A 27,345-nucleotide genomic window follows, 5' to 3' on the forward strand; every position below is an offset into this window, starting at 1 on the left:
AAGCAATGTTTGCACGGGACTACAATGCACATCTCAGTGGCCATGATTCCCAGAACCCTCATTCTTCTTTTAGGGCTTCAGTGGTGGGGAATATGCAGGAAACAAATAAAGCAAATGCTCACACATTAAACTTGGAACTTTTAAGCCTTCCCATTGTAGCCTATGAATTAAACTGTATCATAAAGCACCAAGATAATAAACTCTGAAAGCTTCTTTCAGTCATGTTTAAGAATACGGTGTTCAAAAACCATTTTTCTTAATATATATTTCATGCTTTTCATCCCAATATTATTCAAAATTAAATAGCCATAGAAAAAAAGGATTTTAATACTGTTAAAGATGACCAAAATACAATAAAAGTGTCAAATGGGGAGGGTGGTGGGGAGTGTCAAATGGCAATGGCACAACATTAAATGAACTTGGGTATGCACCCTGACAGACCAGAAGGTCTCTCGAGCTACATAACCCGTAATGTAATCCCCCACCCCTGCTTAGGTAGCATGAGTCTTAAGAAAACTGTGAATCTTATCATGCTTTAAATTTAGGAACTCATAATAAACCTTAAGAGTCAGGTCTTTGGGCCCTCAGGTGCTTCACTTAAAAAATGCATCCTTTATTTTCTGCCTCACTTGCACAAAGACTGCTTACTTGTCAAAACTGTGAACACTGACTCGGAAGAATAAACTTGGAGAAATAGTTCAGCGATGATCTAACTTTTCTCCAAAATGCTTTAAATAAAGAAGCCACTTGCAGCTGCCCTGTCATCAAAAAGGAACATTACTAAATTTTCTCTAATACAATTGATTGATACAAACATAATTTGTCCGATCTTGTAGTTAAGCCGTATCACAGGAAAGGGTTCCAAAATTCTATGCTCCCTTTATCAAGCCCCACCCCCCTCCTCGGTCCTTCTCCTGATGGTCCTAACCATGACAAAGGGTTATATCTGTACAAAACTTTACCATGTTTAATCAGGGTTTTCAACTAGTTCCAAACCAGGTTACAATGGAAATCCTGATTAATATTAGCTGTGATTTAAAGAAGTAACGGACAGCAGACACTGAGGAAGGGGAACACAATCCTAAAGCCCATACCCCAGCCTTTCAAGCTATGGCTACAGATCATCAACATATCTTTATTGGCCATCTAGTCCAAAGAAGGGAAACAATATGCTACAACAGTCAAAAGGAAGTACACATGAAAAAAAAGTCTTACTTTGTGTTATAATTATTTCGGGATAGGTAAGAAGGGAATAAGGGATGCGGGTGGCGCTGTGGGTTAAACCAAAAAGCCTAGGACTTGCCAATCAAAAGGTTGGCGGTTCGAATCCCTGAGACGGGGTGAGCTCCCGTTGCTCGGTCCCAGCTCCTGCCAACCTAGCAGTTCGAAAGCATGTCAAAGTGCAAGTAGATAAATAGGTACCGCTCCGGCGGAAAGGTAAACGGCGTTTCCATGCGCTGCTCTGGTTCACCAGAAGCGGCTTAGTCATGCTGGCCACATGACCCAGAAATTGTACGCTGGCTCCCTCAGCCAATAAAGCGAGATGAGCACCGCAAGCCCAGAGTCAGCCACAACTGGACCTAATGGTCAGGGGTCCCTTTATCTTTACCTAAGGAGGGAATATGGAGACAAAGGTCTTTTTTAAAAGCTATAAAAGATATGTGCAAAAACAAAAGCTGTCTTTTCTTACCTCAATGTGAAAACGGTTTACACTTCCAAATCTCAGTAAATTATTTGTAATACACTGGTCACAGACTGATTTGTTTTTTTCATGAATGAGGGCATTTTTCTCTTAAGAGAAAATGATTATATAACAGTGAAAAGAGAATTATGAATCATGCTTATCAATGAAGAGGGATAAACATGTATTGTATAGTTCTAGTATATCTGTTTAGATTAAAGATCCATGGAAAATTTTAAGTACAGATACCATCACATTTTTAGGACTTGATACAGTCTTTATCTCTGTAGCACTATGAAAAATACTGCAAGTCCTCTGGTAAAGACAGTTTCTGTGATAGAGGAAACTGGCTTTGAATCTAGCCTGCTCTACATTTCAAAAAACTTTGGCACAGTAAAAGAGAAATATTTCAGTAATATATTCAATTGTTTTAAGTTTTCGTATCTTCAGCAGTCATGAAGCACGTTTACACCTATGACGTGGGAAAATGTAATCATTTTGGTTGCTGGGTAGGAGGATGTAAGCCAGAACCTTCAAGGTAACTTTCCCTGAAATGCTACAAGTTCCATATGGAAGGCTGATTAGACAGAAACAGTTGTATAGTCTCACTGCACGGATGAGACAGTAGCCTCAGGACTGTTAATTAATAGTACTACAGTCGTACCTTGGGTTACAGACACTTCAGGTTACAGACGCTTCAGGTTACAGACTCCGCTAACCCAGAAAATAGTACCTTGGGTTAAGAACTTTGCTTCAGGGTGAGAACAGAAATCGTGCTCCGGCGGCATGGTGGCGGCATGGCGGCAGCGGGAGGCCCCATTAGCTAAAGTGGTGCTTCAGGTTAAGAACAGTTTCAGGTTAAGAACAGACCTCCAGAACGAATTAAGTACTTAACCCGAGGTACCACTGTAATTGGGGTTGTATTGTGAAAATGGTATAAGCATTACAACTGTGTCTTAGAAGCGTGAGTTACATTTCCAAAATTATTCTGTCAATTCCCTGAGATAGATAGATAGATAGATGATAGATGATAGATAGATAGATAGATAGATAGATAGATAGATAGATAGATATAGATAGATGATAGAATCTAGTATTTCTTGACTCGGTTTAGCTAGCAATGTCTTGTCAATCTCTCATTCAGGTGTAGCATGGAAGAGTTGAGCCACCCTGGGCTAGCAGCCAACCTTGCCTGTGACTGACGCTCACTTAACTGCGCAAAGAGTTGCTCTGCTGCAAGCAGGAACTTGACTACATAAGAACCAGTAGTGACAGCAAGGGTATAGGCTTGCATTCTAACATCACAGTTTCCAGCTTGTGTTCAGGCAAGTGGAACCAGGACTTTAACTGAATGTTAAAAGGTTTCAATCTTGTGCTTCATCCCAATTTACTTCCTGTATAAAACCAGGACATTTTGTAAAAGCAGCAGGACAGGTGGCATAGCCTGTTCTGGTGTAATTTCAAAGCAATTACAATCGTATTAATTATTATTATGCATATATTCTTGATAGTTAATTTACGGAAATAAGCCTGTAATCTGGTAACACCAATCACTGCTGTTTAAACAGAAACTCATGGGAACATAAATTTACAAGATTAATTAAATAATGTTTTCAACTATAAAAACTATATAGTTTTTAACAATTCCATTTGAGAAACATATTTCAGGGGCACTTGTCTATGTTTTTACTGGAGCTTCTGGAGACTTTTACGAAGCATAACTATCTCTATAATACAATGAAAAAGGGGAGCACGATGGGGAACTAAAAAAATAGTGTTCAGAATTCTGATGAAGATATATGGAAAAGGTTATGCATTTGAATAATGTTCATGGAATACTTATAAACCAACCATAACACTGGTAGTACAAATAGGAGCAAAATCAAACCATTGCCTGTCTATCAAATTTTAATCTGGTTATCTCCCACTTGGACTGCTGCAATGCGCTCGTTGAAGGTGACTCGGAAACTACAACTAATCCAGAATGTAGTTGCCAGACTGGTTTCTGGGGATGGCCGCCAGGACCATATAACACGGAGCCTAAAGGATCTACGTTGACACCCAGCATGTTTCTGAGCACAATTCAAAGCGTTGGTGCTGACGTTTAAGCCCTAAATGGCCTCAGCCCAGTATACCTGAAGGAGCGTCTCCACCCACCACACTGAGGTCTAGCTCCAAGGGCCTTCCAATCGTTCCCTCACTGTGAGAAGTGAAGTTACAGGAAAACAGGAAGAGGGCCTTCTCAGTAGTGGCACCCACCTTGTGGAATGACCTCTCATACTCAATGTTTCCAGTCTTAAGGAAAGTAGGCTACTTGGAGGATCTGGTCACCCTGCCTGAATAGTATTGCAGTGAGTTTGGGAGACTCAATTGCTGAAGTGCCCAGGCCAGATCCTTGGTGAGTTAATGGGCCCTAAGCACTGTTGTTAGTATAACAAAGGAAGTGGTTTTCTCCCAGAGAGCAAAGGGGTGGGGTCCCCTTCCTCATCTGGCTGGTAGTGAGAAGGACCATAGCCAGAGAGTTGAGTATGTGTGAGCTGGGCTAGAAGCAGGCAGAAGCCAGAGAGTCAGAGCCATTCTTGACTTCTGCTAGAATCCATGTCTGTGACTATTGGGGGGGGGGGGAGCAAGACCTTCTGGGGTGTTAATGCTACGAGCTCTTCATCTTAGGGTCAGGTTGTATATAGGTGTAAGTAAACCATAAATCTGTCTCTGCTGTCCCTAATTGCAACAGTATTTTTCTATGAGAAATTGCTTTGTTGGGAACTGGTTCCCCCCACCTCATGAGCCTCTCTCCCCTTCTGAAGGTGAGGCCAGGCTAAAGAAGTGCAGACTCTAAGCAGAGAGTGGAGGATGATAATGTGAGAAAGGAAGAAGCTGGGATTTAAGAGGGACTTCTGTTTATGGGTAGCTTAGGGTTACCAGACAACCCCAGTTCCCGGGGACAGTCCGCAGATTTGCAAATCTGTCCCTGGACAAATTCCAGCCCTGGAATGTCCCAAGATTTGTAAATCTGTCCCCGAAAACGTGGCAGCGGCAGCCTCAGCAGCCCGGAACCAGCCTGGTAGTGCAGTTGGCTCTGGCTGGCTTCAGGAGCTGTTCGCTGCAGTGACGCCCGCCATTTTTCTTCGCTGGAAGTCCCCATATGATGTGTATTGTGCGCAACACATCATATGGGGACTTCCGGAGAGGAAAAATAGCAGGCGTCACGGCAGCGGGCAACAAGCAGCTACCAGGCTGGCTCCGGACTGCTGAGACTGTCGCTGCAGCCGCCACTGCCGAAGGGGAACCGGGGACATCCGGTGGTACAGATCTCCTGCCCCCTCCCCCCTTTGTTTTGACTGATCGGGGGAGGCTCGGGAGTCGCGGCCGGCTGTTGCCCAGTTTTTTAAAATACTGCGCATTTATGTTTCACAGGGTGTGAAAGAAGGGCTTTGCACCTTGCCTGGCAGAGAAACTGTGTGCCTTGCCTTCCTCCTGGGCAACAGCCGCCCGCCCATGACTCCCGAGCCTCCCCCAAAGGGGGAAGGGCACAGGAGATCGAGGAAGGCTTGGGAATCATGGACGGGCAGCACGCCATTGCCCACAATATGCATGTGTGCTTGGGCCCTGGGTCTTTTGCCTCACCATCCCCACTACTGACTCCCTGTTGCTACTCAGCTTCAAAAAAAAAGGGGGTCCCCGGATTCATTGAAAAAAATCTGGTAACCATAGGGTAGCTGTCCCTTTTGCTCCCTTTGTTGGGAAGAGCTGGATTCACATCTCTGATCACCCAAAAAGTTCAACAGGTGACATCTGGCCTATCACAGCCTGAGCCTCACCTGACTCACAGGGCTGCTTTTATAATAAAGTGGGGTGCCCTGCCTCCAAATAGTCTGGCAGATAACTTCAGCATGGCTGCTCTGAAGAAGAAAAAGTCCTGGAACTATCCTCCACTATGTTTCCCTTCCATTACCCCACCAGATTTACTTAATCTGCTGGGATGTTCTCCAGCACACAAACCAAGCAAATTTTAGAATTTGTGTTCTTGCACATTTCAATTGGATTTTCACAAACGTTCTCGGTGGACTGTGCCCCTCATGATAGAAATGTAATATAAAGCACACAAATGCTCTAAAATGACATGGAAGCAATTGAAACTGATATAAAAATATTAATAGGAATGAATGTCAAGAGAAGGGGTGTAACTGAAAGCAGTTCTATATCTAGCCTAATGTAACCTGTAAAGTTCCTAAAGACGAGGCTGTCAGTAATGGGTTATATCAGTCTTTTAAGAGTCTGGAAAATGTACAGGTACTTCTCAAGATCACTCGAAACTGGCACTGTCAACACTATCCCTGGACCACACACCTCTTCTTCCCTCTGTATATTTTGCTTCTGTATCATATTGCTGAATGCTGGAGAATTAAAAATAACACATCAAGCCACTGTTAACACCCAGTCTCCCTCCCACAAGGCTAAGAACTCTGTTTTCTGACTACTTTGTGCAAGCAAGTAGAACCGTCACATGCACTGCATGCTAAAGGCCGCAGCCTTTGTCTTCTCCAAGTTCTGTCTATTTCAGAGGCTAACATGCTGCAATTAGTCTAATTAATGTGAAACAATGAGCTGTGTTACCACTTATCAAATTGATTGTTCCCCTATCAAAACAAAACAGGCTGGCTTTTTGATGTAATTTCAAGAGATGATTTGAAATGTCATGTTGCTGCAAGCCAATTACCTTATGACTGGAGTCACGGTCAACAGAATACATAATTAGCAGGAGTTTGGGAAGGCTGCTTACTGCTCATATGCTAATTAACTGTCTTTTGTCATAAAACAAAAAGGTTGTAGCTAGGGTTGTGAAATAGGTCTTTTTTATTTACATTTCTTTGTGCTTATCAATGTGAGGCATGACAATGCAAAAGAATGGAAAATTTTAATTCCGCTACTTCAGATTAATACTGAGCTGCAAGGTCAGACTTAATGTGGGACTACAATAACATTCAAACTCTGTTTCATGCAACACTCAGGCTGCATATAATAACAGACACAGGGGAAAATTAAGCACAACGCGAGTCTCATTCCCAAGAGTCATTGAGACTCACCTAATGAATCACAACATTAAACCAATATCATACTCTTTTTCTCCCAAAGTAGAAAGTCTCTAAATGTACTGTGTGGGCCACCCTGCCAGCTCTAAATTGCTCAACGGCTACTATTTTAACCACTGTTATGGAAGAACAAAAGGCAACACTCTTAGTCCTAAATGCATCTATTTTGGAAGAATAACCTATTATGTAAATTTCTTATGGAAAAAACTGGTCCATGCTTTGATGTTGTGACAATAAGAGGAAGTAAATGAAATTTCAAGCTGAAAGACTGAAGCTCCTCCCTAAATTTGAGTCATCATGTGCTGTCATAAGATATCATTTTCCTTGTAACAAAAATCCTGGCCTTGAGGGAAGATAACTGAATTCCCCTTAATAACCAGAGAATAAACTTCCCCAGAAGCAGGGTCCTCAAGCAATTTGGATATCTCCCCCACAGCTGCTTTTAAAGGGAATTTTGAAAGTTAGTGTGGGAAGGACTGAACAAAAATCAGTCTGTGGTCAAGTCTCTCTTCTTTTAAAATTTAATTTAAAAGAAACTGAACACAATGGGACTGAATTCCAATAAAACATACATAGGATTGTACTGTACATAAGATAGACTTTTGCATAACATATCCCTTTTAATAAGAACAAAATAAGTCATAAAATGTTAAAGTAGAAATCGAAAACAAAACAATTTCTATAGCATATGCTGGGTTCCACTATGTCTGAACAACAAAATGAGTAGATCCATACAAAACTAAAGACTTTTCATGACAAATATGAAGTTCTTATTCACTTAGTGTTAGGAATACAGACCTTGACTCTGGACCTGGCCCACTGATGAGGCTGGGGGGGGGGGGAAGCAGCCACATGGAGTGGCAAAAGCCCAAAAAGAGGCACCGGCTTTGCCTTCACTGCCCACCCACTGTCTCCTCCAGCAGCAGCAGTGGGTTCTGGCAAGATCTCACAGAGTAAATGAGAGCTTGTAAGACTTCAACAAGTTTTGCCAGAAAACGCTACTGCTGCCAGCACTTTTTTGGCACCGCCACTGCTGCTGGTGCACTACAGGTAAGAGAGGCACAGTGTTGTCACTGGGGCAGTGATGTCCACTTTTATCTGAACACAACCTGGCATTATGTGCAAACTCAGAAAAAGTATGGACAGTGATAGCTATGGTTAATAAAACAAGCCACATGCAAACTGTGGACCATGTTGCTAGTTTGGTTTAGCAGGTAAAAATTCGCCACAATTTAGAGTTCAGAAGCAATACTAAACTGCGGTTAACTAAACAGAAGCTGAAGCTTTTGATCTTCTTGCACTGTGCACTGTGGCTCAGTGACAGAGCAACTGCTTTGCATGCAGAAGGTCTCAGATTCAATCTTTGGTAGGACTTGAAATGTCCCTTCTCTGAAGTCCTGGACTACTTCCAGACAAGGTAGACAATACCTAGATGGACCAATAGTCTGACTCAGAATAAGGCAGCTTCATATGTTCCTATGTACTGTGATGGAACAGGAGGGAGACAGAGAAGTAGGAGAGGTGGGGGCACTGGCGGAGGAAGAGGAGTGCGGGGGGAGCGCACCGCCCCCAGCAACGCAATTCCGGTGGGGTGCCATCGCGGCTGCCCCGTGCCTGCGCTGGGTGCCACGCCCCTGCAGGCAGCGTGCCCCGCCCCCAGGCTGTGCGCCAGCCCCAGTACCAGAGCATGAAGCTCCACCACTGGGTGGGGGCAGGAGGAGGAGGTGTGGAAACCCTTGACTCTACAGCAGCCTGACCTATCTCTCCTTCTTCCTGCACTTGTTCTTCACTCTTCAATCCTGAAGCTTCTCCTGTCCCTGACCTTCGTCTCCTGGCTGTTACATGCTCACCTAAATCACTGATCCCTTCTTCCAAGTTAGTCCCCAACCCTTCTTCTCCCAGTGCCCACTGGATACTCATCAGTATCCAGCCACCACTCCTTAGTGACCAGCCAGTCCCTAACATCCTGCAGCAATGTCCATTGTTTTGTAAAAATCTATTTGGGGGGAGATTTTTTAAAGAGCCAGACACAGTTTGATTCTTCTTTTCCCATACAGGAGCCCTCTTTTAAAAAGAGGTAGCAGCAGATATTTTCTACATGAAAGTTATCCCATGCACCACACAGCAACACTCCTTTCCATGAATTGAGATGAAGATACCTACTAGATTTGGGCTACTGATAGTATAGTGCTAGATAATATTTCCCCCCTTGTCATCTGGAAATACCTTACATTTTTATTGTGAATTTTGAAACCTAAAACTAACATGAAAACACTAATTTCTTCTGCTGCTGTCATTTACTAGAATCAATATCATCCTTCCTGTCTTTATTCAGCAGAGAAAACAAAGTTAATCCCAATTTCTAAAGAGCCAGATAATAAAGGAGTCAAGGGATCATTAGTCTAATTAACTCATTCCTGTTTTCAGTTTACATTTCATTATGCCATTACACTCTCTGAAATGTCAATTTTTATATTCCATGAAAAACTGTTTAACATATGGACATTAAATTAAACAAATCATAGCATATATTATATATTACAGATAATCAATGTTACCTCAAATTTGAGAAAATTACATTCAGCTAAGTAATAACCTTAAGCAAAGCTGACTTAATACAAAACTTACTGTATAAATATTTGTGTTATGATTTTTATGTTATATCTCTTCTTGTAGCTATGATGAGAGATGCTTGTATTCAGTGAGATTATTATTGTCGGCAAAATTAAGCATGCACTTAAGTATGTTCGTGTCCCTGGGTCTATCTTTTGCCACCACAACTGGCCTGACATCCTTTATGGAAAGCCTTCGAATATGAAATGTTCCTCCATATAGATCTAACAACTACAGAAAATGCAGTATTCCCATTGATTTTCAATTTCCAGAGAATGCTAAATGTGAGAACAGAGTTCCTTGGAGGCAATAAGCTCGTTATAGCTTTCTAATACTGCCACTTATCAATAGCTTTTTACTTATTTTTGTTTTTATTACAAAATACAACACAAGTTGTATATTGCTTTAGCTGTTGATTCCTATAGAAAGGGTTTTCTATGGGTTGGTTTTTACAGAAATGTTTTCAGTATTAGTAATTGCTTACTAGGCAAGTCACAAATAGCTCAGTCTCCAGAGATATGCAAATTGCTATCAATTGAGTATTCAAAATGTGAATATGCAAAGGAATGTAAGAAGTCAAAAGAAACACGAACATCCATGTACTGTGTAACTGGTACAACACATTTCTGGATTAGTTGTGCCAGGCAGGGCCATCTGAATTATTTTTCTCCATAGCAGGAAAGCACATGATGGGAAGCATTCCCTGTGCAAAAGAAGGCATCAGGCCAGAACCATGATGAAAGGGGCATGCATTCTTCTGGGCTTGAGGTAGTGCCCCTTGACTTGTGACACTGGCTGTCACACAGCAAGTAAATCACACTGTTCAAAGTTGGAGTTAACACTTTTTAAGCAAAAACACCATTTTCATAGTCTTGGCTAAGTATCAGGCCTAATGAGCACAGCAAATCATCCCTGGCAGGTCTTACCCCATGCATCAGTTGCCAAGGCTGAAAGCCTCCCCCCCCCCCAGCTATCCAAGTTCCCTCCTCTCTGGGGTCCCCCCCCCAAAACAATCAGACTTCACCTGCATGCAGCCTCATGCTGCTCTGCCCATTTGAGCCCTCGTCTGGTTCTGGGAAACAGGCTGGAGGAGAGCTTGTCACGGTACAAAGAGGAGACACCCATGATTCTTCACCAGCCTGACTTATCTCTGCCTCTTGGCCTCTCTCCTCCCACTTGCCTGCTTTGGCTTCTGCCTCTGATTCTGGACTTCTCTCAGCCACAGATTCTCCCAGCTCACTAAGCCCAGTTACCTCTTAAGTTTCCATCACCTCTTCCCAGTCTTCTCCCTCTTCTCCCTCTGACCACTTCTCATTTTCCCACTACCATTCCCCAGACTCTGAGCCTTCTTTCCAATGTGGTTTCCCAGCTGGTTCTTCCCGCCATTCCTCTGTGTCCAACCTAGGAGCCAACTCCTAAGTGTTGTGCGGGCTTTGGCCCCCACAATAAAATATTTGAGGGGGCTAGGCCCCCATAAAGTTGATGGACACTGCCATTCAAAGGGGGGGTGCACTGTGTCATGTGATCGATGGGGCGGGGCTTACCTGGGCTCCTACAATATTTTATTCAAGTTGGCACCTCTGATGTCCAACCAGTCCATGACACTAGCTATGTACTTTGCCTGAATGTCTGAAAAATATGTACTGGTTTGGGTTCATACTGCATTCAAAACTTTAAAAAAAAAAAGAAGTGACTATTTTCTATCATTCACCAGCAGCTATGCTAGCAATTCAGAAAGCCATTAAAATGGCCTACATCAGAGATGGGGAACTTGTAATCCAGCAAAATCTGGAGGGCCACAATTCTCATTATCCCTGATGATTAGTCATGCTTGCTGGAGCTGATGGGAATCTATTTCAGTCCAAGGGCTAGATTGGTACCCACATTCTAATGATAGCTAGGCCAAAAGTTAGTACAGCAAAACAAAACAAAAAACTTTAAAGCTGCCCCCAAATTTAAAAAATGTCTGTACTTCTATTTCCCTGCCACCTCATTCTCACAAACATACATGCACCATGAATTCTCTCCCTTTCTCTTCTCCCCACGCATGCGTGCATGCAGTCATCCACTCACATGCCACACACGGGCAAAGTATATTTCTAAGCAAACAAGAAAAAAAAGTAACAAAGAATGTCACTGTCAGGAGTTCAGAAATGGGGGGCAAGTGAGGGTGAGCTCTGTATCCGGGGAGTGCTCGGCCCCCTTGCCTCCCGCCCTTCGGTGCCACCCGTGACAGACATACACACAACAAGCACTTCTAACACTTTCCACTCCAGGGCTAGATGAATTTCTCTGCATGCTCTTTAAAGATCTTCTCTATAAAGCACACATTTTCTTTACAGAAGCTCTCCAAACAGACTGAGAGATCTTTCTTGGCACAAAGCTCCACAGCACCGAATTGAAAGGTAAAGCCCCTGTTTGCCACTTAAAAGTAAAAGGCAGCAATTGCACCTATCCCCATCCCAGCTCAGGAGTGAGGGGTTGTGGAGAAACACTGCCTTTTACTGTCAAGGAGTAGTCAGAGAGCTTATCTTCAATCTAAAGAAAGAGATAAGAGATCACTCTGCTAATTCTCAAAGAGAATTTAACTCCAATCTTAGCGCTATGGAGTTTAGGTCAGATATAAAAGATCCCTTTAAGTGCCCCATGCCTGGTGTCATATTACATAGGATACTTAATGGGATCGTTTTTTCACATCACATCAGGTGATTGGCAAGAGGTCATGGCCGGCTGGCTCTAAATGGCACCACAGACCAAACAGAGGGGACTGGTCGGCCCAATTATCCAGTGGTTTCTCGTTGTTTACTTTTATTTATATTTATATAAATAAAGATCATCCAAAGGTCACAGGACAGTTTACAGTCCCTACACATCAAAAGCTAGTACATTACAGAAAATGCTAGCTTAGAATTATTCCAATTGGAGGGTTCCCCGCCCCCCAGCAAAAGAGCTCAAAATTATATGGGTCACCATCTGAAGTCTGAGGTGAGGTGTGCATTGGACTGGAGCCTTTAGCTTTTTAATACTTTGTATCTTCACCTGCTAACTTAATGGGTTGTAAGAGGACATGGCATACAGGCAGCGACCATTGTAGGTGTATCCAACTGACACGGGATCATGAACCTGCAGGTCCATTTGGACCTGGAAGAAGACAGAACCAGGGCAGAACAGGGCGAGGTGCACTTATGCATTCTCTGTTGATGCACGCAGGGGCCAGGAATGGAATAATTAAATATACAAATAAGTATATAATGGAAATACACACTTGTGTTTTAACTATCCTAGCCCAGCTAATCAAATTAATAATGTTCTGATCAAACCCAATACAAATATTTGTTCTCATCTTGCATCTTTCTACTTCTTTCTTTCTTTCTTTCTTTCTTTCTTTCTTTCTTTCTTTCTTTCTTTCTTTGTATTATTTGATGCTATCCCCAAGCCATCTATTGCGAGAAAAAGAACAAAGTGATAAACAGCCTTGTTTGCAGAGAACGCCATGAAAAATCCTTTATTTGGGCTTTTAAGCAAACTTGAAATGTTAAAGCAAAAACAAGTGCTAAACCCAGAGCTATGGTACGGTAAGCCCTGTCTAACAAGGTGTTGAGCACCAAAGCCCAAGGGAGTGTTGGTGTTCTCACTGTGAAGATTAGACAAGAGCACTCACGCAGGACACAGAGGGAATATGATGGGACAAGAAGTGAGCAATCCCAGCAGACACTCTGTTGAAATGTCAGTCAGGCACACTGCCTCCACCACCTTTCACAGAGCTAAACATCTCTTTATGTCAGAACAAATTGGGCGATCCTCAAATCTTTTTTCTTTTCCCTAACTTCAATGTGATGAGTGCAGGGAATGAGAACAGGAGAGACGGTGGGAGGGAGGGAGTATGAAGAGACAGTTCAGTTCAGTTCACATGAAAGCACTGTGACACACTAAAAGACTGAATACTGATATTGGCAACTCTTACAATCTTATCAGAGTAGTCGTAGCAGCAGCAGAGGTTTACTGCAACTTCATCAGATTATTTCTTCCTTTTCTAGATGTTCAGGAGACTTCTTCAGAAATATGTTCATCCCACAAAAATGTCAATATATCATTTTAATTATTTGCGTATTAACTTCTCACACCCCTGTCTGCTCCTAAGACTTTTCCGTAATGACTTAGAATATAACCTTTGAATTGTAAAGGACCCAGTTTGACTCTCTTCAACTAAGACCCTGTCTCTCATGTCTCCCATTTGTAATAGGAGAACAATAATATTAAAAGATGTGTTACAAGGATTTCTAATGTAAGGTGAAGTGTCATGAACACTGAAATATTATATAAAAGCTAGGCATTATGATCTATCAAAATGTATTGGTTGGATCCAGACTAGAAGTGTATGTATGGAATGTGTGAGTCTGGAATAGGCAGATCTTGGGTTGCCCAGATGGTGTACGTCTTTCAACCATGGTGAATCAAGGCTTTTAAGCTCTCTGCCTTGCTTACCAGGCTGTGTGAGCATCTTGCAAGAAAAAAAAAAAACCTGTTCAAAAGAACCTTTCCACTTCTCTGTATTTAATTTGTTCAATTTCAACTGGCCGTCAATCCACAATGAACAGTCGAAATCATGAAAGTTAAATGCACATAAAAAGGTAAAGGTAAAGGTACCCCTGACCATTAGGTCCAGTCGCGGATGACTCTAGGGTTGTGGCGCTCATCTCGCTCTATAGGCCGAGGGAGCCAGCGTTTGTCCGCAGACAGCTTCCGGGTCATGTGGCCAGCATGACTAAGCTGCTTCTGGCGAACTAGAGCAGCGCATGGAAATGCCGTTTACCTTCCCACCAGAGCGGTACCTATTTATCTACTTGCAGTTTGACACGCTTTCGAACTGCTAGGTTGGCAGGAGCAGGGACCGAGCAACGGGAGCTCACCCTGTCATGGGGATTCGAACCGCCAACCTTCTGATCAGCAAGCCCTAGGCTCTGTGGTTTAGACCACAGCACCACCCTAAATGCACATAAGATATGATTTACCTGTAATTCCATTTTGACATTATTATGCTACACATATGCATATATAATGGAAGTCTACCAAAGAACTAGGAGAAACCTTCTTTTCCCTAAACCATACAACTGGAAAAAGTTTCTTTTAATCATTTTTTAATATCACTGTCTCTTCCAATTATTCTGAAACTACATAGAAAGAGTGAGAAAACACTTGTGAACGCCAGGAGAAATAAGGAAAAATGAACAGCGAGGAAGGAACTCAGATGGAATAGAAGAAAAGGGCAGCTTCAGAAGGCATCACGTGAAATGAGGTTGGGGGCTGCATGTGGGCCACAGGTTGTCCATCTGTGTTGTAGAAAATGATTAATTCCTAATGTTTAATTATAAAACACTTTAAAATGAACCAGGACCAGTAAAACTTTAAAAAAAATAGCTGATGATTTGCATTTTAATGTACAAGTAAGAAAGTGTAACCTACCTGTATAGCTCATCTAGTCAGTGGCCATCAACACTAACAAAAACAATAACATATAATAAACTCTGCAACGTTTATGGTATTCCTAAAAGGAAGACAGCCTTTTTAAGCAAACGAAATGCCATTGATTTTTGCAGGTGTTTAACAAAGATAAGCTGAAAGGAGGACTTCTATTCTAAATTTGTTGGTGGCAAAAATGAATTTGAATATGTTCAAAAACAAGTCTTCTAAAATGGCAGTAAAAGAAAAAATGACAAAGATGTAAATAACATTTCTCATATTATTGTGAGATATGGAATAAAAATGTTCAAAATTCAAAGAGTCGTGCTGCAGCAAAACAGCATTTCATTTAAATATCATATTATTTGGGAACCATCAAAACAGATGTGCTGCTTACTTATTTGTTTGTTATTAAGCAGGAAAGTATTTTAAGCCTCTCCAGGTGTAGCTGCAATCCAAAATATAGCCGCCTAGAAGGAGAATAGGATTTTTTGCTCTCTTTTTTTTATTAAGAGCAACACCTCCTTCATGTCAAAAAAGAACTCTAGTGAAAATGAGCCATTGCCCATTTAATTTCTTAGGATGATTTAACTGATATAGGAGTGTTCTGCCGTCTGGGGAAGAATTGGTGAAAGTTTGGGGGAAGGAGTGTAAGTCTTTGTGATGATGGAACTACTTCCCATATGTCTGTACTTCAAGACCATGAACGGCAGACAAAACAGTTGGCTAAGGGGAGTTCAGAACCAACCATAACTCCTTTACAGTGAAAGAAATAAATAGGTGGCAAAAAAAGGCTACAATTGAGGAAAATTCCCTCATAGGATTGGATTAAGGAAATGAAGAGACAGCCCAATCTACTGTTACTTTTCAGTTGACTTATAGTTCCAAATCCCAGCCTGGTTTGAAGTAATATAAACATTTATTATTATTTTTACTGCTATTTTGTGCAAATATGATATATCATAAAACTTTTTTAAAAATAATGTTTTTAAAGATGCATGTGCACAGGTAAACAAATAACTGTAGGCATGTCCACAATGAACCTGATTTCCAGGCTAGGCATGATGCACACATTGTTGTTGATTGCTCTTTTGTGCAAATATGGTTTAAGGAAAAACTTGTATTAGATTAAAAAAAACCAAGTCTGTGTGCACAGGTAAACAAGTACCCATGTACGTGCCTACAACTGATCTCAGGTTGACAAGTACTAATTTAGGAACGGGATAAATACATCCCATCAAGCACTCACTAGTATGGATGGGAAACATTTAGATTTTGGAAATGTAAAACTGAAAGTGCTAATGGGTTGGGCTGGACGATATCTGGTTTTCAACTTCGCGATATATCACTAGCTAAATATCATGATACATATCACAATACATATCTGCAGCGGCAGAGGGCTTTGGCGTGCCTCCCCATGGTGGAGGAGGGTGTGCCACACTTCCCCACAGCAGCCAAGGGCCTTGACCAGACTCCCTGCAGCAGTGGAGGGCCTTAAAATGTAAGGAAGCAGTAGAGTTAATAAAAATAACTTCCATGTACAGTGGTACCTCAGGTTACATACACTTCAGGTTACATACGCTTCAGGTTACAGACTCCGCTAACCCTAAAATAGTGCTTCAGGTTAAGAACTTTGCTTCAGGATGAGAACAGAAATCGTGCTCTGGCGGCGCAGCAGCAGCAGGAGGCCCCATTAGCTAAAGTGGTGCTTCAAGTAAAGAACAGTTTCAGGTTAAGAATGGACCTCCAGAACGAATTAAGTACTTAACCCGAGGTATCACTGTAATATATTTAATATATTTTCAACTAATTTAAGAGTAGTTCAAGTGATTTACTCATCAAGTTGCATAAGTGTAAATGAAATAAGTATAAATAAAACACAGGTAAAATCAGTAAAACCTCTGAAAAGGAATTACTGATTAACAAAGTTGTGTATTGACCCATCTAAGTCTGTTTTGGTCACTTCACTACCTTGATTCCTTGCAATGTGCCACCTCCGTGGGCAAGCAGACTGCTGCATTGTGCATCAGTCCCTTTTGCCCTATGGCACTTTAAATCCGGACCTTGCACCTCCAAGTCTGCCAGACTTTCATCACAGTTCAATTTCAATTAAGCCACTCACTATTTACAGCAATGTAACGGAAAATAGATTTTGGCTCATTATCACTATAAATCTGAAGTAATATACTAGTGTCTCAAGACATTACTTCATTTTCATAACTAGGAGAAGATTTCATTTCTGTGGATTTGTGTTAAAAGCAATTTGGAAACTTTGCAACAATGATATTACTTACCATAAAACTGAAAGCAATGAAAGTATCATGAGGAGCAGCTATTGCGTAATCTTCATATCTAATTCTTCCATCTTAATTACTGTGGGAATTTAAGTGTGCTATGTTCTTAAGTACTCTAAAGAATTAGCTCATTTAAGAAGAAAAATATCATTATTTTGAAATAACCTTTTCTCTTTCCGCTCTCCATTTCGTTCTTAAATTGTAATGTGTCTGTGTGTCAGGGAGGGGGTATATCCAAATCTTTATAATTAGAACCAGAGAACAGGGGCAAGTCTGGGAGTTCACTGTGGCGTAAACCAACTATGATTCTTTTCTATTATTAGGACATGGGTAAAAAGCTAGTTCCTTGGGTTATTGCAAATGCAGCTTAAAAAATGAGTGGCCAGCATAGCATCGGAGGAGCGAATTGCAATTCTATGCATTACTCAGAAGTAAGTCATGTTTAGTTCAATGTAGATTGCACCCAAGTGACGCAAGATTTCAACCATCTACAATACCTACAATCAGGGCTGGTCCTACCCATTAGGCAGAGTGAGGCAGCTGCCTTTGGCAGTGGCTTGTAGAGGTCAGAGAAGTGGTGAGATGTTGAAAGGACAGAGCTGCAGAGTTGACCACAAGCCCTGGCCTGAAGCCTCAAAGATTAGCCTGCTACTACCAGTCTTGGAGTAAAATTCAGCTACCCATCTAGACAGCTTCTGTGTGTGCCCTTTCCTGGGTTCACCCGGCCAACAATGTACAATTCCAACAGCAGCGATTGTGTGGAAGAATTTTATAGAGGAAAACAAAACAACTTTGCCATTAATATACTTGATTTTCCTGAGATAGCATAACTGTCAGGAGCTCGTCCTACACTCGAGTAGGACCCTGGCAGAGAGACATGCCTGACTGGCATGTTCTCTCCCTCCTGGTCTATCGTTCGGAAGCTTCAAAAGCTTTCTTCAGCCCGAACATCACAGCGACCGATGCCAACAGACACCCGCACACTTATGGATCCACAAAGTGTTTGCAGTTTGCGTAACTGACTTCAGCAAGTCAGCATTTTGGCTAATCTACTTTATTTACATATAAACACATATGGAGCACTGCAACATGGCTCCCTCTCTCTCTAGCATCGGACAGCAAAGAGAAAGAACAAAGGACAGTAGTCCCACTTGACAGAACACAGTAACACAAACATCCTGTCTCCGTCACTTCCCACTCTGTGGAGTCAAAACATACACCGTCATGTGATAGAGAACAATTCCATGACTGCAATCACGGAGCAGGAATTCTAACAATAACTATACTGATGACTGAAAATAAGCCATTAAAAACTGAACATTTAAAATATTCTTACCACTGCATTTTCCCTCCCCCCTTGCCAGTGTATTGTGAGGTTTTAAACATGCCATTCATGGATGAGCATCAAGAATTGTGGTCATTTAACACACCCTATAAACATAGACTCGATAACAAGTATTGATCTTATGTTCCTGGAAGAGTGGCTCCTGGCCTCAGCTGTGAGTGGTTACGCCTCTTGATGTTCATAAACTCAAGCATCACGCCACTGAGTAATCATTACAGAAAGACTGAGAGTGGGATTTCTGCAAAATACAGTGCCAACTCCTATTATATTATTGCTGTGATTGTGGGTGGGGGAGAGATATTAGACAACAGTAGAGTAGTCTACGTCTATGAAAGGTACTCGGTTCAAACCCCCTTTCAGCTCATGAGGGTCTATTACAAGCGTGGGGTTGTTGTAAGAATAAAACACAATGAAATGGCCAAGTAATTAGTACATGAGAAATTACTACAGGAATGGTAAAAAGGTAATGTTTTTTCTCTTATACTATGGGCCCATGCTCCACATCACAAACTGCTTACAAAAGTCCTCTCCATTTTAAAAGTGGTTTGCTCCAGTTGAGAACCACGGGCAACAAGCCCCCTTAGCCACGAGGAACTAATTGCTCTCTTTCTTGGATGCTCATGGATCTGTGTTCAGAGCTTCCTGAACTTGGCTTTTCCAAATGGCATTAAAAAAATACTCTCCTGTTTTCATTATAGGACCCTTTTGAGAATTGAAAACATATTATCACACCATTTTCTCTTTCCCACATGCTTTCCCTGTGAAACATTGTTTCTTCCTTTAGTCATTTCACAGACCTTAACAGTGCAAAAAAATTCATTTATTTCTGAATTACTGTTATTTGTCTCGATGCTAGTGACAGAGCAAATATTTGGCTCAGTTGGTGTAATTCAGCAAAATAGCCAGATTTGATTGGGTGAATTAAGGAATGACTACTGTGGTGCAATCTGATATCCTAACATTTGTTTCAGTCAATCAGCATAGGTATTTGTTTTCTTCTTCACTCATGTTCCCTACCAGATCCCTCTCATGTCAAGAAATATCCTATGGCATGCTACCATAGCTTTCAGTGCCCTGATTAGTAAGAAGGGACAGGAGGCCCTGTATAATTGTTGTGGCATTGGTGGGCTTTGTATTCTTAAGCTATTTAGAGCAGAGCAAATTTAGTTATAGCATGTTTTATGGGTCTGCGTCAGCAATGCTTCAACCCCCTACAACAAACTGCCAAAGCTTCATAAAAGGGCTCTATAGGTATAGCAGTCTTACATACCACCTAAAGAATATCAAGTAAATCTCCACCAAAAGAGAACACATCCGCTTTAAATCCTTGACAGCTGGGAAAAATACCGTACTCTTTTGCCAGACCAGCCACACAGCTGATGTATTGGGCATATGGGGCACTGCTCTCACTCACATAATATCCATAAATATTAATTTAAAATTCCTGGAAATGAAACAGGGACAAATTACTTTCTTGTTTCAGAGTGTGCATAAAAATACATATATTAGTTAAAATTGCTTTGCAAAAATGTGTATATAGGGCAAAATTGCATAAAATAATGTGTATATTAGGAGAAATTCACACAAAAATGCTGATAATTTTTCATAAAAGAAATCCCAGATGGATGTGGAAATGTAAAGATCTGAACTTAAGACTGGAAAAATGAGAAACTGATATCGAGAGATTTGCACGTCCCTTTCTGACACAAAGGACAGAGCACTGGACTTCAAGAAGGTTTCAGCCTCAGGCCACCCACATCCACTTAGGGGTCCATGCTCTGCCTCATAGCATCAAAACTCATTCATCAATGGGGTATGACTTGTCTGTTCCACAGTATTGTTATGAGGGGGAAAGAAGAAAAAGAATGTAAAGCACTTTACAGATTACACTGATAAAATGACTTATCATAGCCATTGTTTTCATCATACAAAAAAGAATGCGATGATGCTTGCCCTGAACTAAAGTTTCAGCAACTTTTGTCACCAGCTTGAAAAAATGCTGAATCAATCTTCTAATTAGGAAGCTTTGTCCTAATGTTTTATTGATTTTAACTTCCAATAATTTAGTGTGGTACTATAAGTTCCCAAGTCTTTGATGACACAGCCTAAAATGCCACTGATTTTTATGCGGCGTACACCCACTATTCATTCTTATCCAGTCTGTGATCCGATGTGCAAATCTTATTTTACATTCCAAGAGTAGCATTTTTGTGTTTAAAAAAGCGTTTCTCTAGCATATCTGTATCAGAGTATCAATTAGCACAAATTAAGTACACATGATACACTTCAGTTTGCTTGCTTCAATGAAAATTGCTGTTCACATAGCTTTAGATACTCTTTGGGTTAGCATTTTGGTCTCTCAAACTAAAAAGCAGACTATTCTTTTAGTGAATAAGTAAACATTTCAACTGAATGCCACTGATTATCAAACAAAACAGTGAAATGGATCCAGAAATATGTATATGCTACACATCCAGAAGGGACACGGGTGGCACTGTGGGTTAAACCACAGAGCCTAGGACTTGCCGATCAGAAGGTCGGAGGTTCGAATCCCCGCAACGGGGTGAGCTCCCGTTGCTGGGTCCCTGCTCCTGCCAACCTAGCAGTTCGAAAGCACGTCAAAGTGCAAGTAGATAAATAGGTCCTGCTCCGGCGGGAAGGTAGACAGCGTTTCCGTACGCTGCTCTGGTTTGCCAGAAGTGGCTTAATCATGCTGGCCACATGACCCGGAGGCTGTACGCCGGCTCCCTCGGCCAATAAAGCGAGATGAGTGCCGCAACCCCAGAGTCGGCCACGACTGGACCTAATGGTCAGGGGTCCCTTTACCTTTACACATCCAGAGCCAGGTGCACCAACTCTAGGGGGCCAAGATGTTTTCAACTCTCTCAATATTTCCTGGAAGAGGGCTGGGCCCCTGGCACACATTGCGCATGTGTGAATCACACACACAACGCGTTGTGTGTCACAACTTCAGTGGCCGGCTCCTTTAGAGCACTCAGCCTCCTCCAGATGATCAGCCATCATGTGCACAGCGTGCACCGAGCCCTCTCACTCTTTGGGGCAACCCGCCGCCAATTTATGACTTTCACATTCAGACAGCAGCTCCCCAAACGGAACTCCGTAACAACATTAAAAGAGCCTGCTGGATCAGGTCATTGGCCCATCTACTCCAATATCCTTCTCTCACAGTGGCCAACCAGATGCCTATGAGAAGCGCACAAGCAGGACCTGAGTGCAACAGCGCTCTTCCCTCCAGAAACTGGTAATCATAAGAATTCCTACTGCTTCTGATAACCTCTGATAGTCTCCATAAATTTGTCTAATTCTCTTTTAAAACCATCACTGCCTCTCATAGAAGCAAATTCTATAGCTTAATGAGAGAGGGAGAAAAATGTTTCTCTGTCCACTTTTCTCTAACTCCACCATATAGCATGATATCTGCTGTTAAAGAAATGGCCTAAATATGCGTACACGGATATTTAAGTTGGGGTTATCACCTTTCAATGGATCTGTTTTTATGGTTATGGGACATCAACTTAATAACAGCAGTTCACTACTTCCTAACTATAGCCCTTAAGTGTTTGAATCATTCAGGAAAGCAACAAACTACACTAACTATACAGTATTATCCAGCAATGCCCTTCCCCATAGCTGACATACTATAAATGCTTACATCAGGCGTGGGTAAGCTTTGGCCCTTCAGATGTTGTTGGATGACAACTCCCATCATCTTTGATCACTGGCCATGCTCGCTGGATGTCATGGGATCTGGAATCCAGCAACGTCTGGAGGACCAAAGGAAAGGTTCCTAGAAATTCTCCTCCTTTTAGGTGCATGTTTCATTGCTTAATGATGAACACACATACCACAGCAACTGGTAATGAATTAGTTCTCTTAATTGTCCCAGAGTCAGTTTTCATTCCCACAGGTGTGAGGTAGGGGTGGGAAGGCTTTAATCATTAATTGCTCTCATTTATCTTTTCATTTTTAGTAGCAAATTAGCAAAAATAAAAAATAAGAAGAAATCAAGTTGCTAATTAAAGCCACACCACACATACACACCCATACCAACACCCATGGGAATAGAAACTGACATTGGGGCAATTAATTGGCTATCCAAAAAGCACCATATAGGCTATTCATTAGTTATTCACCACCCACACCAATAAAGGAGGCTGAATCTTCTAACAGGAGTGCTTAATTATTTAAAGGCAAAGGAACCCTTAAAAGTCTTAACAGCACTTTGACTATCCACACTAGAAAGGCTGGTGCTACAACCACATATAATTACAAAAAGAAAAATCAACACCAACAAGGTGGACGGGGGGAGGGAGGGCAACACAGAAAACAATGAAATGCAATGGGCTGATAATCACAATGTCTGGATCTTTAAAAATGGAGTGCACCAAGGATAGCAATTCCAGCGAAATCAGCAAGTGTGGAAGCAACCTTTGATTTGCCCAGAAACCATTGAGAGAGTTACTGACAGTGTTTTTCATATATAGCTTTCCCATCTATAACAGGAATCAATGACAGCGCTCCTCCATGGCTCAGAAGCTCATCTCCACCGGAAGCTGTGCTTCCAGAATTTTGAGTCCAGTTCTGTGGGAATCCCTCCCAGCTGAAATAAGACGGGCCCAGTTGAACATCCAGCATTTAGTGAATATCTTTTTTACTTAAGCAAACATTTTTAGTATTTCCCCCCTGATTTTACGGTTAATTTTAATTGATTTTATCTTTAGTGTGTCTTTAGTCATTTTATTGTAACCTTAGAGACTATGGTGTTAACCGGTATGTAAATTGTTGGAATAAATAAATAGGTTCACTCAACCACCTCCCCATATCAAAAGCATGTTTCAAATGTCTCTGTCCTGTTTTCCAATTAATCAATATCAAAAGTGTAATACAGGCTTGCAATATCAAAATCTAGATCCCATCCCCAGATTGGTAACCGTGTTCGTTTGTTGCAGCAAAACAACAACAAAGGTCTTGTAGAATCTCAGAGAGTAACAAATTATTTATGGCACAAGCTTTTTTGAACTAGAAGCATATGATAAAGCAGATTATATGCCACAAAAATTTATGTCACATAATAAATATGTTCTTTTTTAAAGGTGCTACAAGAGCCTTTGTCGATTCCCTTGATATTTTATCCTAAAATTGGGAGTGGTAGAAAATTTGTGTTTCTCCCATACCACATTTGAGTTTAAAAATGGCTTTAAAGGGGGGGGGCAAGGGATAGGGAAATACCCATAAAAAGCTGTGTGTCCCACCAGCTTAGATTTAAGGAGAAACAACACAACTGGGTGAGCTGCTTGGCTTAAATCCTGCATCTTAAAAAAGACATTTCAAACTAGATAACTAAATCATCCTGAAAGTACCCAAAAGATGATGTAACAACATTCTGAAAAATTAATTAAAGACACATTGCTGTCAGCTCCAGGAAAATAATAAAAGTTGAGAGATTAAGAGGCAAGCATATCTTTCTGAATTGTAAAATAGGTTTATGGGTCTTCTAATAACAATTTTTACTCAAACCTTACATAAATAGGCTTATATGATACAAATATTACGTGGGCTATGTGGAAACTACAACGTCCATAATCATGTTTAGGGATTACTTGACAGAACAGAGACATTTCATTTCTATTGGACCTAGGGATTACAGAAAAGAAACATCTAATATTCCATTTTTTAATTTCATGCATTTTTTATTTACCTTTAATGATGCTGTATATATTCATCATCCTGAAATATTAAAACAGTATGAAAAAAGTAATAAATTGGTGGAAAATTTAGGAAATGGGAATGCAACAGCACGCAAATCATACACTATCAAGTGCTTGATACACATTTAAAATTACTGCCTAGTACGGCAAAGCCAAATTCCTGGCAGATTTCTGAAGCGCAAAGTCACAATAAGAAGATCAGCAGAACAGCCTGAAATAATAGAATATTCATCCCCCTAATCCATATGCAATTCTTTAGGGCTTTTTTTTAACAATGCATATGAGGTCTGACTGTATTCAGGATTTAAATAAGTTGTCTCTCTTCCTCTCTCCATCCCTCCCCCTTACCCTTCTCTCTCCTCTCACACACAATCGCACTCGATTTTTGTAAAAAAATAAAATAAAAATGTATATACAGTTATCATTTCTGCTCTGCTGCACTCACGATGACAAGGTTAGCACATCTTCTCACACCTCAGATAAAAAATAGCTTTTTAAAACAACAAAAGTGTTAAAATAAATGTATTTATTCATACAAAATTTTTAAAGACTAATTTTATTTTATTTTTTGGAAAGGAGATATTACACTTCCTTATTTTCCCAAATTATTGGGAAGCCTATGCAATGTGAGATGTTTAAAATTTTACATTCACCTTTTTTTGCAAATAAATTGGAAGGGAAATGTATTTGGTATTAGATCTTTAACATCATGCATATCTTTTCAGATACATGTGATTTTCGATGTATTTTTTAGAGAAGGGATAGTGACCTACTGAAGAATGGCTGAGAAAACTCAGATGCATATGCTAATAATGCTAACACAGCAAATGCCAGTGTGGATGTAAACACAGCAAGGAAAGTGATATTTAAGTGTGGCATAAAAAATATAGTTGCTATGGACCTGAAATGAGGAATGACAGAGAGGCCCTCATACTAGTTTTCCTCATTCAATTTTCAAAAGATACATACTGCACTGTCTAATTCTCAAAATGAATTAAAATCTATCAGTGTTTAGTGGTCGCTGCAGTCAACTAGAAGTGCATTCAGTACCAGGGAACTAATGACCTGCTCAGCTCACATAAATTCAGTGAACGTTTAGGAAACTTGTTGGTTATCCTGGAATCTACTGGTAACAAAAAAACCCAAAGAAATGTTAGAAACTGTCTGGAATAGTGTGTGTGGACTTTACAACTCACAAACAGGTAGTGGCAACGATCAAATCATTCTTTGTCATTGGGTGAGGCCTCAGCAGTTGCTGAAAACATTTTAGAGCAGGAATGGAGAACTTGTAGTTCTCCAGAAGTTGTTGGACTACAATTTACATAATCCCCTGACCACTGGCCACGTTTGCTGGTGCTGATTGGAAAGTTAATCCAACAGCATCTGGAGGGCTGCAGGTTCCCCATCTTTGTTTTAGAAGGTGAAGCTCTTGCACAGGGCATGCAAGTTCCCAGCTCCATCTACATAGCAACAGATACGGAAGGGGAAAACCACTTGCAGGTTGCAGCCCTTCCCAAAAGACAAACTTAATACGGAGGAAATGTCGTAAGGCTGAAGAGTTTGGGATACAGATCTGAAGTGATATCTAATATTTTGCCGTTAAAAGGCAAAGCAGAAACTTTAATCTGTTCCCCATCTCAAAGATTGCTGTGACAAATGTAAAGCGCTTTGCACAAAGTAGTAATACTTTTTCAAGAAAACATAAAGACATCAAATCTTGGGCTAAGGGGAAGTTTCTTGCTACCACAGTTCATACTAGAGTCTCTCTTGGTCTATGGACAGGAAAGCCCCTGCACTAGAACAGAAGCTATCATTCCGGAGTTATGGCCTGCATGCTTGGCGATAACCCAGGCAGTGGTGGTTTGTGCAGTGGTTTGCTTTCAAATCCCAAAGGTCACTGCTAAGTGCTACTGAATGGTGGATGAGATCCAACACTGTCGTTGTGGGGCTTTACAAAATTGAAGCAGGAGCCCAGTGGATGAACATGTAGGTGCATGGCTGTTGACTGGATAGCACCATCCTGAGGCTGCCACTGATGCTGAACAACTTTATCCACTTGGAAGCCATGAACCTGCATGTGCTATAAGAATTCTGGTGCTACAGAACTATCACATCTGCTGCTGCAGCTGACTGCAAGGGACCCTGGGTCCACCCACCTCATGACATATGTAATGCGGCTGCTTGGGGGCAATCAAAGACCTTGGACCCATTCAGCTTCTTCTATTGAATTTTAAAGGATTACTCTGTTTCCTGTGACGAAAGTACATTTTTGTCATTCCTGATTAATCCCCCAGCTAATGTTTAGAAAGGTGACTTTTTGGCACTGATCAGATTTGACAAAAGTAGTTTCAAGCTAAGTAATGTCTAACTATTTATAAGATTCGTCATGCTTCTTTTTTTAGAAATGGCGTTTAGATTAGCTATAGGGCTAATTTATTGTCTTGCAACTCCATTCTGGGACTTGCATGCAGTATTTGAATCACATAAAAGAAAACTATATGCATATCAGGTTTCCAATAACTGATCTCATCCAGGAATGGATGCCAAATTATCTAATTCTGGCTGTAAGGGCTGAGGTTAACTCCTTACACTCACAGTTCTTGCCATTCAAAGTGGTTTGCTGCCAATTTGGTATGTATTTTTGCTCCATGGCTAACACACTTTCTCACTCTATTTGGATCAGCATAATCTCTGATGGAGTACTTTACCATCAGACCTTATGAAACTTGATTTTTCAAGCTGCTCCAAATACCACGACTGACACTGTAAAAGGAAATAGCAAAGATCCTTATAAGCTGTTCATCAGACCTCAAATCTTCTGATAATAAAATCCTTGTAGGAGCCCAAGTGCATTCACCTTAAGGTTCAGCTGTATTGACTTCAATCAAAATTACTCATAACGTGCATGAGAAAAATCGGCTACAAAAATATCCACTGATCTTGCAGGAAAGAATGAGCAATATGCTTGTTTTGTACACTTATACATAATAGATTTCCAGAACTGGAAGATACCTCTTGAATCAACTAGACTAATATCCTAAAAGCACCATAGCCTCCTAGACCAGTTCATTTGTTATGTTTCCTGAAGATGGTCAGGCTTGTCCACATAGATACAAAAATGTGTTGAGTG

General features: G+C 41.1%; 1 protein-coding gene across 14 annotated transcripts in view; it reads right to left on the bottom strand.

Moving 5' to 3' along the window:
- The window catches only part of ESRRG (estrogen related receptor gamma), a 481,625-nt gene that overhangs the window by 251,043 nt on the left and 203,237 nt on the right, over nucleotides 1–27,345 (bottom strand). For 2 of the 14 annotated variants that reach the window (XM_082217705.1, XM_082217709.1), the window contains exon 4: nucleotides 24,206–24,234. The exons of the other annotated variants lie outside the window; for them this stretch is intronic. The gene's annotated coding sequence lies outside the window, so the exon portion shown is untranslated. The remainder of the gene's footprint in view (nucleotides 1–24,205; nucleotides 24,235–27,345) is intronic. 14 annotated transcript variants of the gene reach the window in all.

The sequence above is a fragment of the Podarcis vaucheri genome (assembly GCF_965113315.1).
Source record: "Podarcis vaucheri genome assembly, chromosome: 3".
Lineage (NCBI taxonomy): Eukaryota > Metazoa > Chordata > Lepidosauria > Squamata > Lacertidae > Podarcis > Podarcis vaucheri.